The following is a 15178-nucleotide window of genomic DNA, read 5'->3' as shown; positions in this document are numbered from 1 at the left end:
CCCTCACCTGGTTGTCTAGCTCTAAGTAAGGAGCTCCCCTCACCTGGTTGTCTAGGTCTCAGTAAGGAACTCCCCTCACCTGGTTGTCTAGGTCTCAGTAAGGAACTCCCCTCACCTGGTTGTCTAGGTCTCAGTAAGGAACTCCCCTCACCTGGTTGTCTAGGTCTCACCTGGTTGTCTAGGTCTCAGTAAGGAACTCCCCTCACCTGGTTGTCTAGGTCTCAGTAAGGAACTCCCCTCACCTGGTTGTCTAGGTCTCAGTAAGGAACTCCCCTCACCTGGTTGTCTAGGTCTCAGTAAGGAACTCCCCTCACCTGGTTGTCTAGGTCTCAGTAAGGAACTCTCCTCACCTGGTTGTCTAGGTCTCAGTAAGGAACTCCCCTCACCTGGTTTTCTAGGTCTCACCTGGTTGTCTAGGTCTCAGTAAGGAACTCCCCTCACCTGGTTGTCTAGGTCTCAGTAAGGAACACCCCTCACCTGGTTGTCTAGGTCTCAGTAAGGAACTCCCCTCACCTGGTTGTCTAGGTCTCAGTAAGGAACTCCCCTCACCTGGTTGTCTAGGTCTCAGTAAGGAACTCCCCTCACCTGGTTGTCTAGTTCTCAGTAAGGAACTCCCCTCACCTGGTTGTCTAGGTCTCAGTAAGGAACTCCCCTCACCTGGTTGTCTAGGTCTCAGTAAGGAACTCCCCTCACCTGGTTGTCTAGGTCTCAGTAAGGAACTCCCCTCACCTGGTTGTCTAGGTCTCACCTGGTTGTCTAGGTCTCAGTAAGGAACTCCCCTCACCTGGTTGTCTAGGTCTCAGTAAGGAACACCCCTCACCTGGTTGTCTAGGTCTCAGTAAGGAACTCCCCTCACCTGGTTGTCTAGGTCTCAGTAAGGAACTCCCCTCACCTGGTTGTCTAGGTCTCAGTAAGGAACTCCCCTCACCTGGTTGTCTAGGTCTCACCTGGTTGTCTAGGTCTCAGTAAGGAACTCCCCTCACATGGTTGTCTAGGTCTCAGTAAGGAGCTCCCCTCACCTGGTTGTCTAGGTCTCAGTAAGGAACTCCCCTCACCTGGTTGTCTAGGTCTCAGGAAGGAACTCCCCTCACCTGGTTGTCTAGGTCTCAGTAAGGAACTCCCCTCACCTGGTTGTCTAGGTCTCACCTGGTTGTCTAGGTCTCAGTAAGGAACTCCCCTCACCTGGTTGTCTAGGTCTCAGTAAGGAGCTCCCCTCACCTGGTTGTCTAGGTCTCAGTAAGGAACTCCCCTCACCTGGTTGTCTAGGTCTCAGTAAGGAACTCCCCTCACCTGGTTGTCTAGGTCTCAGTAAGGAACTCCCCTCACCTGGTTGTCTAGGTCTCACCTGGTTGTCTAGGTCTCAGTAAGGAACTCCCCTCACCTGGTTGTCTAGGTCTCAGTAAGGAACTCCCCTCAACTGGTTGTCTAGGTCTCAGTAAGGAACTCCCCTCACCTGGTTGTCTAGGTCTCAGTAAGGAACTCCCCTCACCTGGTTGTCTAGGTCTTAGTAAGGAACTCCCCTCACCTGGTTGTCTAGGTCTCAGTAAGGAACTCCCCTCACCTGGTTGTCTAGGTCTCACCTGGTTGTCTAGGTCTCAGTAAGGAACTCCCCTCACCTGGTTGTCTAGGTCTCAGTAAGGAACTCCCCTCACCTGGTTGTCTAGGTCTCAGTAAGGAACTCCCCTCACCTGGTTGTCTAGGTCTCACCTGGTTGTCTAGGTCTCAGTAAGGAACTCCCCTCACATGGTTGTCTAGGTCTCAGTAAGGACCTCCCCTCACCTGGTTGTCTAGGTCTCAGTAAGGAACTCCCCTCACCTGGTTGTCTAGGTCTCAGTAAGGAACTCCCCTCACCTGGTTGTCTAGGTCTCAGTAAGGAACTCCCCTCACCTGGTTGTCTAGGTCTCACCTGGTTGTCTAGGTGTCAGTAAGGAACTCCCCTCACCTGGTTGTCTAGGTCTCAGTAAGGAACTCCCCTCACCTGGTTGTCTAGGTCTCAGTAAGGAACTCCCCTCACCTGGTTGTCTAGGTCTCAGTAAGGAACTCCCCTCACCTGGTTGTCTAGGTCTCAGTAAGGAACTCCCCTCACCTGGTTGTCTAGGTCTCAGTAAGGAACTCCCCTCACCTGGTTGTCTAGGTTTTAATTGAAAGAAAAAACAAAAACCAGCAGACACTGGGCCCTCCATGGAATGAGATTGACACCATTGTACTGTAGCCTCAACATGGTTCCATTCCTCCAGCCCTCTGCTTTTTACAGAACCATTGGTGGGGAGAAGGATTTATTGTTTGGTAATTTCCGATTTAAACATTGTTAAATTGAATGTACTGTGCTTATTAGTTTAGTTAATAAATCTAAAAAAGGTTATCCGTGTCTTCAAGTAATCGTTAAAGTAATGCATCCTGATGGAGCTACATCAGTACATTAGACATGGGCTTTTCAGTCAACCATTCCTTATGTATGAATGAGATGTACACATGCTGAACTAGTACTGAGTACTTTGACCCGTTACTTCTAGACTCTCAAGTAGTTTTCCCAGAGGGCTACTTTACTTGTACAAGAAGGTTTGCTGTGTCTGTCAGCGTAGTGTCCAGAGCATGGGGGCACTACCAGGAGACAGGCCAGTACATCAGGAGACATGGAGGAGGCCGTAGGAAGGCAACAACCCAGCAGCAGGACCGCTACCTCCACCTTTGTGCAAGGAGGAGCAGGAGGAGCACTGCCAGAGCCCTGCAAAATGACCTCCAGCAGGCCACAAATGTGCATGTGTCTGCTCAAACGGTCAGAAACAGACTCCATGAGGGTGGTATGAGGGACCGACGTCCACAGGTGGGGTTAGTGCTTACAGCCCAACACCGTGCAGGACGTTTGGCATTTGCCAGAGAACACCAAGATTGGCAAATTTGCTACTGGCGCCCTGTGCTCTTCACAGATGAAAGCAGGTTCACACTGAGCACATGTGACAGACGTGACAGAGTCTGGAGACACCGTGGAGAACGTTCTGCTGCCTGCAACATCCTCCAGCATGACCGGTTTGGCGGTGGGTCAGTCATGGTGTGGGGTGGCATTTCTTTGGGGGGCCGCACAGCCCTCCATGTGCTCGCCAGAGGTAGCCTGACTGCCATTAGGTACCGAGATGAGATCCTCAGACACCTTGTGAGACCGTATGCTGGTGCTGTTGGCCCTGTGTTCCTCCTAATGCAAGACAATGCTAGACCTCATGTGGCTGGAGTGTGTCAGCAGTTCCTGCAAGAGGAAGGCATTGATGCTATGGACTGCCCCGCCCGTTCCCCAGACCTGAATCCAATTGAGCACATCTGGGACATCATGTCTCGCTCCATCCACCAACGCCACGTTGCACCACAGACTGTCCAGGAGTTGGCAGATTGTTTAGTCCAGGTCTGGGAGGAGATCCCTCAGGAGACCATCCGCCTCCTCATCAGGAGCATGCCCAGGTGTTGTAGGGAGGTCATACAGGCACGTGGAGGCCACACACACTACTGAGCCTCATTTTGACTTGTTTTAAGGACATTACATCAAAGTTGGATCAGCCTGTAGTGTGGTTTTCCACTTTAATTTTGAGTGTGACTCCAAATCCAGACCTCCATTGGTTGATAAATTTGATTTCCATTGATAATTTTTGTGTGATTTTGTTGTCAGCACATTCAACTATGTAAAGAAAAAAGTATTTAATAAGAATATTTCAGTCATTCAGATCTAGGATGTGTTATTTTAGTGTTCCCTTTATTTTTTGGAGCAGTGTATATGGTAGTAGAGTAGGGGACTGAGGACACACAGTGTACTGTGAATTCTGTAATTAATCTATTGTAATGTTTTTAAAATTGTGTAACTGACTTCATTTTGCCAGACCCCAGGAAGAGTAGTTGCTACATTCGCAGGAACTAATGGGGATCCATAATAAATACAGGACTCTTCGTTACAAGACGTTATTGCTCTATACATGGCAGTGGGACTGTCATAACACACCACATTTAACCATATTGATATGAAAAGTCACATGTGATTCCATCTGAGAGTGTAAGTCAGTATGGAATTGGATTGTGTTTTTCTGTGTTCATTGAATTTCTATTGAACTTTGAACATTGAAAGCTGAGACCCTCAGATTAAAATAGAGTTGGGTTCACCCTAGTAAACTATAGGAGGATATATGGCTGATATCTCAGTCTATTGGGTTCACCCTAGTAAACTATAGAGGATATATGGCTGATATCTCAGTCTATTGGGTTCACCCTAGTAAACTATAGGAGGATATATGGCTGATATCTCAGTCTATTGGGTTCACCCTAGTAAACTATAGGGGGATAAATGGCTGATATCTCAGTATATTGGGTTCACCCTAGTAAACTATAGGAGGATATATGGCTGATATCTCAGTCTATTGGCTTCACCCTAGTAAACTATAGGGGGATATATGGCTGATATCTCAGTCTATTGGGTTCACCCTAGTAAACTATAGGAGGATATATGGCTGATATCTCAGTCTGTTGGGTTCACCCTAGTAAACTATAGGAGGATATATGGCTGATATCTCAGTCTATTGGGTTCACCCTAGTAAACTATAGAGGATATATGGCTGATATCTCAGTCTATTGGGTTCACCCTAGTAAACTATAGGAGGATATATGGCTGATATCTCAGTCTATTGGGTTCACCCTAGAAAACTATAGGAGGATATATGGCTGATATCTCAGTCTATTGGGTTCACCCTAGTAAACTATAGGAGGATATATGGCTGATATCTCAGTCTATTGGGTTCACCCTAGTAAACTATAGGAGGATATATGGCTGATATCTCAGTCTATTGGGTTCATCCTAGTAAACTATATGAGGATATATGGCTGATATCTCAGTCTATTGGGTTCATCCTAGTAAACTATAAGAGGATATATGGCTGATATCTCAGTCTATTGGGTTCATCCTAGTAAACTATAGGGGGATATATGGCTGATATCTCAGTCTACTGGGTTCACCCTAGTAAACTATAGGGGGATATATGGCTGATATCTCAGTCTATTGGGTTCATCCTAGTAAACTATAGGAGGATATATGGCTGATATCTCAGTCTATTGGGTTCATCCTAGTAAACTATAGGGGGATATATGGCTGATATCTCAGTCTACTGGGTTCACCCTAGTAAACTATAGGGGGATATATGGCTGATATCTCAGTCTATTGGGTTCACCCTAGTAAACTATAGGAGGATATATGGCTGATATCTCAGTCTATTGGGTTCACCCTAGTAAACTATAGGAGGATATATGGCTGATATCTCAGTCTATTGGGTTCACCCTAGTAAACTATAGGAGGATATATGGCTGATATCTCAGTCTATTGGGTTCACCCTAGTAAACTATAGGGGGATATATGGCTGATATCTCAGTCTACTGGGTTCACCCTAGTAAACTATAGAGGGATATATGGCTGATATCTCAGTCTATTGGGTTCACCCTAGTAAACTATAGGAGGATATATGGCTGATATCTCAGTCTATTGGGTTCATCCTAGTAAACTATAGGAGGATATATGGCTGATATCTCAGTCTATTGGGTTCATCCTAGTAAACTATAGGGGGATATATGGCTGATATCTCAGTCTACTGGGTTCACCCTAGTAAACTATAGGGGGATATATGGCTGATATCTCAGTCTATTGGGTTCATCCTAGTAAACTATAGGAGGATATATGGCCGATATCTCAGTCTATTGGGTTCAACCTAGTAAACTATAGGGGGATATATGGCTGATATCTCAGTCTACTGGGTTCACCCTAGTAAACTATAGGGGGATATATGGCTGATATCTCAGTCTATTGGGTTCACCCTAGTAAACTATAGGAGGATATATGGCTGATATCGCAGTCTATTGGGTTCACCCTAGTAAACTATTGGAGGATATATGGCTGATATCTCAGTCTATTGGGTTCACCCTAGTAAACTATAGGAGGATACATGGCTGATATCTCAGTCTACTGGGTTCACCCTAGTAAACTATAGGGGGATATATGGCTGATATCTCAGTCTATTGGGTTCACCCTAGTAAACTATAGGGGGATATATGGCTGATATCTCAGTCTACTGGGTTCACCCTAGTAAACTATAGGAGGATATATGGCTGATATCTCAGTCTATTGGGTTCACCCTAGTAAACTATAGGAGGATATATGGCTGATATCTCAGTCTATTGGGTTCATCCTAGTAAACTATAGGAGGATATATGGCTGATATCTCAGTCTATTGGGTTCACCCTAGAAAACTATAGGAGGATATATGGCTGATATCTCAGTCTATTGGGTTCACCCTAGTAAACTATAGGAGGATATATGGCTGATATCTCAGTCTATTGGGTTCATCCTAGTAAACTATAGGGGGATATATGGCTGATATCTCAGTCTACTGGGTTCACCCTAGTAAACTATAGGGGGATATATGGCTGATATCTCAGTCTATTGGGTTCACCCTAGTAAACTATAGGAGGATATATGGCTGATATCTCAGTCTATTGGGTTCACCCTAGTAAACTATAGGAGGATATATGGCTGATATCTCAGTCTATTGGGTTCACCCTAGTAAACTATAGGGGGATATATGGCTGATATCTCAGTCTACTGGGTTCACCCTAGTAAACTATAGGAGGATATATGGCTGATATCTCAGTCTACTGGGTTCACCCTAGTAAACTATAGGGGGATATATGGCTGATATCTCAGTCTATTGGGTTCACCCTAGTAAACTATAGGGGGATATATGGCTGATATCTCAGTCTACTGGGTTCACCCTAGTAAACTATAGGGGGATATATGGCTGATATCTCAGTCTATTGGGTTCACCCTAGTAAACTATAGGGGGATATATGGCTGATATCTCAGTCTACTGGGTTCACCCTAGTAAACTATAGGAGGATATATGGTTGATATCTCAGTCTATTGGGTTCACCCTAGTAAACTATAGGAGGATATATGGCTGATATCTCAGTCTATTGGGTTCACCCTAGTAAACTATAGGGGGATAAATGGCTGATATCTCAGTATATTGGGTTCACCCTAGTAAACTATAGGAGGATATAAGGCTGATATCTCAGTCTATTGGCTTCACCCTAGTAAACTATAGGGGGATATATGGCTGATATCTCAGTCTATTGGGTTCACCCTAGTAAACTATAGGAGGATATATGGCTGATATCTCAGTCTGTTGGGTTCACCCTAGTAAACTATAGGAGGATATATGGCTGATATCTCAGTCTGTTGGGTTCACCCTAGTAAACTATAGGAGGATATATGGCTGATATCTCAGTCTATTGGGTTCACCCTAGTAAACTATAGAGGATATATGGCTGATATCTCAGTCTATTGGGTTCACCCTAGTAAACTATAGGAGGATATATGGCTGATATCTCAGTCTATTGGGTTCACCCTAGAAAACTATAGGAGGATATATGGCTGATATCTCAGTCTATTGGGTTCACCCTAGTAAACTATAGGAGGATATATGGCTGATATCTCAGTCTATTGGGTTCACCCTAGTAAACTATAGGAGGATATATGGCTGATATCTCAGTCTATTGGGTTCATCCTAGTAAACTATAGGAGGATATATGGCTGATATCTCAGTCTATTGGGTTCACCCTAGTGAACTATAGGAGGATATATGGCTGATATCTCAGTCTATTGGGTTCATCCTAGTAAACTATAAGAGGATATATGGCTGATATCTCAGTCTATTGGGTTCATCCTAGTAAACTATAGGAGGATATATGGCTGATATCTCAGTCTATTGGGTTCACCCTAGTAAACTATAGGGGGATATATGGCTGATATCTCAGTCTACTGGGTTCACCCTAGTAAACTATAGAGGGATATATGGCTGATATCTCAGTCTATTGGGTTCACCCTAGTAAACTATAGGAGGATATATGGCTGATATCTCAGTCTATTGGGTTCCTCCTAGTAAACTATAGGAGGATATATGGCTGATATCTCAGTCTACTGGGTTCACCCTAGTAAACTATAGGGGGATATATGGCTGATATCTCAGTCTATTGGGTTCACCCTAGTAAACTATAGGAGGATATATGGCCGATATCTCAGTCTATTGGGTTCATCCTAGTAAACTATAGGGGGATATATGGCTGATATCTCAGTCTACTGGGTTCACCCTAGTAAACTATAGGGGGATATATGGCTGATATCTCAGTCTATTGGGTTCACCCTAGTAAACTATAGGGGGATATATGGCTGATATCTCAGTCTACTGGGTTCACCCTAGTAAACTATAGAGGGATATATGGCTGATATCTCAGTCTATTGGGTTCACCCTAGTAAACTATAGGAGGATATATGGCTGATATCTCAGTCTATTGGGTTCCTCCTAGTAAACTATAGGAGGATATATGGCTGATATCTCAGTCTACTGGGTTCACCCTAGTAAACTATAGGGGGATATATGGCTGATATCTCAGTCTATTGGGTTCACCCTAGTAAACTATAGGAGGATATATGGCCGATATCTCAGTCTATTGGGTTCATCCTAGTAAACTATAGGGGGATATATGGCTGATATCTCAGTCTACTGGGTTCACCCTAGTAAACTATAGGGGGATATATGGCTGATATCTCAGTCTATTGGGTTCACCCTAGTAAACTATAGGAGGATATATGGCTGATATCGCAGTCTATTGGGTTCACCCTAGTAAACTATAGGAGGATATATGGCTGATATCTCAGTCTATTGGGTTCACCCTAGTAAACTATTGGAGGATATATGGCTGATATCTCAGTCTATTGGGTTCACCCTAGTAAACTATAGGAGGATACATGGCTGATATCTCAGTCTACTGGGTTCACCCTAGTAAACTATAGGGGGATATATGGCTGATATCTCAGTCTATTGGGTTCACCCTAGTAAACTATAGGGGGATATATGGCTGATATCTCAGTCTACTGGGTTCACCCTAGTAAACTATAGGAGGATATATGGCTGATATCTCAGTCTATTGGGTTCACCCTAGTAAACTATAGGAGGATATATGGCTGATATCTCAGTCTATTGGGTTCATCCTAGTAAACTATAGGAGGATATATGGCTGATATCTCAGTCTATTGGGTTCACCCTAGAAAACTATAGGAGGATATATGGCTGATATCTCAGTCTATTGGGTTCACCCTAGTAAACTATAGGGGGATATATGGCGATATCTCAGTCTACTGGGTTCACCCTAGTAAACTATAGGAGGATATATGGTTGATATCTCAGTCTATTGGGTTCACCCTAGTAAACTATAGGAGGATATATGGCTGATATCTCAGTCTACTGGGTTCACCCTAGTAAACTATAGGAGGATATATGGCTGATATCTCAGTCTATTGGGTTCACCCTAGTAAACTATAGGAGGATATATGGCTGATATCTCAGTCTATTGGGTTCACCCTAGTAAACTATAGGAGGATATATGGCTGATATCTCAGTCTATTGGGTTCATCCTAGTAAACTATAGGAGGATATATGGCTGATATCTCAGTCTATTGGGTTCACCCTAGTAAACTATAGAGGGACATATGGCTGATATCTCAGTCTATTGGGTTCACCCTAGTGAACTATAGGAGGATATATGGCTGATATCTCAGTCTATTGGGTTCATCCTAGTAAACTATAAGAGGATATATGGCTGATATCTCAGTCTATTGGGTTCATCCTAGTAAACTATAGGGGGATATATGGCTGATATCTCAGTCTACTGGGTTCACCCTAGTAAACTATAGGGGGATATATGGCTGATATCTCAGTCTATTGGGTTCACCCTAGTAAACTATAGGAGGATATATGGCTGATATCTCAGTCTATTGGGTTCACCCTAGTAAACTATAGGAGGATATATGGCTGATATCTCAGTCTATTGGGTTCACCCTAGTAAACTATAGGAGGATATATGGCTGATATCTCAGTCTATTGGGTTCACCCTAGTAAACTATAGGAGGATATATGGCTGATATCTCAGTCTACTGGGTTCACCCTAGTAAACTATAGGGGGATATATGGCTGATATCTCAGTCTATTGGGTTCACCCTAGTAAACTATAGGGGGATATATGGCTGATATCTCAGTCTATTGGGTTCACCCTAGTAAACTATAGGGGGATATATGGCTGATATCTCAGTCTATTGGGTTCAACCTAGTAAACTATAGGGGGACATATGGCTGATATCTCAGTCTACTGGGTTCACCCTAGTAAACTATAGGGGGATATATGGCTGATATCTCAGTCTATTGGGTTCACCCTAGTAAACTATAGGGGGATATATGGCTGATATCTCAGTCTATTGGGTTCACCCTAGTAAAGATATATGGCTGATATCTCAGTCTATTGGGTTCACCCTAGTAAACTATAGAGGGATATATGGCTGATATCTCAGTCTACTGGGTTCACCCTAGTAAACTATAGAGGGATATATGGCTGATATCTCAGTCTATTGGGTTCATCCTAGTAAACTATAGGAGGATATATGGCTGATATCTCAGTCTATTGGGTTCATCCTAGTAAACTACAGGGGGATATATGGCTGATATCTCAGTCTATTGGGTTCACCCTAGTAAACTATTGGAGGATATATGGCTGATATCTCAGTCTATTGGGTTCACCCTAGTAAACTATAGGAGGATATATGGCTGATATCTCAGTCTACTGGGTTCACCCTAGTAAACTATAGGGGGATATATGGCTGATATCTCAGTCTATTGGGTTCACCCTAGTAAACTATAGGGGGATATATGGCTGATATCTCAGTCTATTGGGTTCACCCTAGTAAACTATAGGAGGATATATGGCTGATATCTCAGTCTATTGGGTTCACCCTAGTAAACTATAGGAGGATATATGGCTGATATCTCAGTCTATTGGGTTCATCCTAGTAAACTATAGGGGGATATATGGCTGATATCTCAGTCTACTGGGTTCACCCTAGTAAACTATAGGGGGATATATGGCTGATATCTCAGTCTATTGGGTTCACCCTAGTAAACTATAGGAGGATATATGGCTGATATCTCAGTCTATTGGGTTCACCCTAGTAAACTATAGGAGGATATATGGCTGATATCTCAGTCTATTGGGTTCACCCTAGTAAACTATAGGAGGATATCTGGCTGATATCTCAGTCTACTGGGTTCACCCTAGTAAACTATAGGAGGATATATGGCTGATATCTCAGTCTATTGGGTTCACCCTAGTAAACTATAGGAGGATATATGGCTGATATCTCAGTCTATTGGGTTCACCCTAGAAAACTATAGGAGGATATATGGCTGATATCTCAGTCTATTGGGTTCACCCTAGTAAACTATAGGGGGATATATGGCGATATCTCAGTCTACTGGGTTCACCCTAGTAAACTATAGCAGGATATATGGTTGATATCTCAGTCTATTGGGTTCACCCTAGTAAACTATAGGAGGATATATGGCTGATATCTCAGTCTACTGGGTTCACCCTAGTAAACTATAGGAGGATATATGGCTGATATCTCAGTCTATTGGGTTCACCCTAGTAAACTATAGGAGGATATATGGCTGATATCTCAGTCTATTGGGTTCACCCTAGTAAACTATAGGAGGATATATGGCTGATATCTCAGTCTATTGGGTTCATCCTAGTAAACTATAGGAGGATATATGGCTGATATCTCAGTCTATTGGGTTCACCCTAGTAAACTATAGAGGGACATATGGCTGATATCTCAGTCTATTGGGTTCACCCTAGTGAACTATAGGAGGATATATGGCTGATATCTCAGTCTATTGGGTTCATCCTAGTAAACTATAAGAGGATATATGGCTGATATCTCAGTCTATTGGGTTCATCCTAGTAAACTATAGGGGGATATATGGCTGATATCTCAGTCTACTGGGTTCACCCTAGTAAACTATAGGGGGATATATGGCTGATATCTCAGTCTATTGGGTTCACCCTAGTAAACTATAGGAGGATATATGGCTGATATCTCAGTCTATTGGGTTCACCCTAGTAAACTATAGGAGGATATATGGCTGATATCTCAGTCTATTGGGTTCACCCTAGTAAACTATAGGAGGATATATGGCTGATATCTCAGTCTATTGGGTTCACCCTAGTAAACTATAGGAGGATATATGGCTGATATCTCAGTCTACTGGGTTCACCCTAGTAAACTATAGGGGGATATATGGCTGATATCTCAGTCTATTGGGTTCACCCTAGTAAACTATAGGGGGATATATGGCTGATATCTCAGTCTATTGGGTTCACCCTAGTAAACTATAGGGGGATATATGGCTGATATCTCAGTCTATTGGGTTCAACCTAGTAAACTATAGGGGGACATATGGCTGATATCTCAGTCTACTGGGTTCACCCTAGTAAACTATAGGGGGATATATGGCTGATATCTCAGTCTATTGGGTTCACCCTAGTAAACTATAGGGGGATATATGGCTGATATCTCAGTCTATTGGGTTCACCCTAGTAAAGATATATGGCTGATATCTCAGTCTATTGGGTTCACCCTAGTAAACTATAGAGGGATATATGGCTGATATCTCAGTCTACTGGGTTCACCCTAGTAAACTATAGAGGGATATATGGCTGATATCTCAGTCTATTGGGTTCATCCTAGTAAACTATAGGAGGATATATGGCTGATATCTCAGTCTATTGGGTTCATCCTAGTAAACTACAGGGGGATATATGGCTGATATCTCAGTCTATTGGGTTCACCCTAGTAAACTATTGGAGGATATATGGCTGATATCTCAGTCTATTGGGTTCACCCTAGTAAACTATAGGAGGATATATGGCTGATATCTCAGTCTACTGGGTTCACCCTAGTAAACTATAGGGGGATATATGGCTGATATCTCAGTCTATTGGGTTCACCCTAGTAAACTATAGGGGGATATATGGCTGATATCTCAGTCTATTGGGTTCACCCTAGTAAACTATAGGAGGATATCTGGCTGATATCTCAGTCTATTGGGTTCACCCTAGTAAACTATTGGAGGATATATGGCTGATATCTCAGTCTATTGGGTTCACCCTAGTAAACTATAGGAGGATATATGGCTGATATCTCAGTCTATTGGGTTCACCCTAGTAAACTATAGGAGGATATATGGCTGATATCTCAGTCTATTGGGTTCATCCTAGTAAACTATAGGAGGATATATGGCTGATATCTCAGTCTATTGGGTTCACCCTAGTAAACTATAGGAGGATATATGGCTGATATCTCAGTCTATTGGGTTCACCCTAGTAAACTATAGGAGGATATATGGCTGATATCTCAGTCTATTGGGTTCATCCTAGTAAACTATAGGAGGATATATGGCTGATATCTCAGTCTATTGGGTTCACCCTAGTAAACTATAGAGGGACATATGGCTGATATCTCAGTCTATTGGGTTCACCCTAGTGAACTATAGGAGGATATATGGCTGATATCTCAGTCTATTGGGTTCATCCTAGTAAACTATAAGAGGATATATGGCTGATATCTCAGTCTATTGGGTTCATCCTAGTAAACTATAGGGGGATATATGGCTGATATCTCAGTCTACTGGGTTCACCCTAGTAAACTATAGGGGGATATATGGCTGATATCTCAGTCTATTGGGTTCACCCTAGTAAACTATAGGAGGATATATGGCTGATATCTCAGTCTATTGGGTTCACCCTAGTAAACTATAGGAGGATATATGGCTGATATCTCAGTCTATTGGGTTCACCCTAGTAAACTATAGGAGGATATATGGCTGATATCTCAGTCTATTGGGTTCACCCTAGTAAACTATAGGAGGATATATGGCTGATATCTCAGTCTACTGGGTTCACCCTAGTAAACTATAGGGGGATATATGGCTGATATCTCAGTCTATTGGGTTCACCCTAGTAAACTATAGGGGGATATATGGCTGATATCTCAGTCTATTGGGTTCACCCTAGTAAACTATAGGGGGATATATGGCTGATATCTCAGTCTATTGGGTTCAACCTAGTAAACTATAGGGGGACATATGGCTGATATCTCAGTCTACTGGGTTCACCCTAGTAAACTATAGGGGGATATATGGCTGATATCTCAGTCTATTGGGTTCACCCTAGTAAACTATAGGGGGATATATGGCTGATATCTCAGTCTATTGGGTTCACCCTAGTAAAGATATATGGCTGATATCTCAGTCTATTGGGTTCACCCTAGTAAACTATAGAGGGATATATGGCTGATATCTCAGTCTACTGGGTTCACCCTAGTAAACTATAGAGGGATATATGGCTGATATCTCAGTCTATTGGGTTCATCCTAGTAAACTATAGGAGGATATATGGCTGATATCTCAGTCTATTGGGTTCATCCTAGTAAACTACAGGGGGATATATGGCTGATATCTCAGTCTATTGGGTTCACCCTAGTAAACTATTGGAGGATATATGGCTGATATCTCAGTCTATTGGGTTCACCCTAGTAAACTATAGGAGGATATATGGCTGATATCTCAGTCTACTGGGTTCACCCTAGTAAACTATAGGGGGATATATGGCTGATATCTCAGTCTATTGGGTTCACCCTAGTAAACTATAGGGGGATATATGGCTGATATCTCAGTCTATTGGGTTCACCCTAGTAAACTATAGGAGGATATCTGGCTGATATCTCAGTCTATTGGGTTCACCCTAGTAAACTATTGGAGGATATATGGCTGATATCTCAGTCTATTGGGTTCACCCTAGTAAACTATAGGAGGATATATGGCTGATATCTCAGTCTACTGGGTTCACCCTAGTAAACTATAGGGGGATATATGGCTGATATCTCAGTCTATTGGGTTCACCCTAGTAAACTATAGGGGGATATATGGCTGATATCTCAGTCTATTGGGTTCACCCTAGTAAACTATAGGAGGATATCTGGCTGATATCTCAGTCTACTGGGTTCACCCTAGTAAACTATAGGAGGATATATGGCTGATATCTCAGTCTATTGGGTTCACCCTAGTAAACTATAGGAGGATATATGGCTGATATCTCAGTCTATTGGGTTCATCCTAGTAAACTATAGGAGGATATATGGCTGATATCTCAGTCTATTGGGTTCACCCTAGAAAACTATAGGAGGATATATGGCTGATATCTCAGTCTATTG

The 15178-nt window shown here is 42.8% G+C and overlaps 1 protein-coding gene across 13 annotated transcripts in view; it reads right to left on the bottom strand.

Annotated features, from left to right (window-relative positions):
* LOC110535267 (butyrophilin subfamily 1 member A1) overlaps positions 1-15178 on the bottom strand; it is a 142036-nt gene that overhangs the window by 48054 nt on the left and 78804 nt on the right. The window contains exon 15 of one of the 13 annotated variants that reach the window (XM_090183248.1): positions 3739-15178. This exon is cut by the window's right edge and continues 55581 nt beyond it. The exons of the other annotated variants lie outside the window; for them this stretch is intronic. The gene's annotated coding sequence lies outside the window, so the exon portion shown is untranslated. Of the gene's footprint in view, positions 1-3738 lie in introns of those variants that run through there. 13 annotated transcript variants of the gene reach the window in all.

This window comes from Oncorhynchus mykiss, chromosome 9, assembly GCF_057628025.1.
Source record: "Oncorhynchus mykiss isolate SJ-2025 chromosome 9, ASM5762802v1, whole genome shotgun sequence".
NCBI classification, from domain to species: Eukaryota; Metazoa; Chordata; class Actinopteri; order Salmoniformes; family Salmonidae; genus Oncorhynchus; species Oncorhynchus mykiss.
The sequence above is the reverse complement of the archived record's forward strand: the minus strand, read 5'-3'. Positions and strand labels throughout refer to the sequence as shown.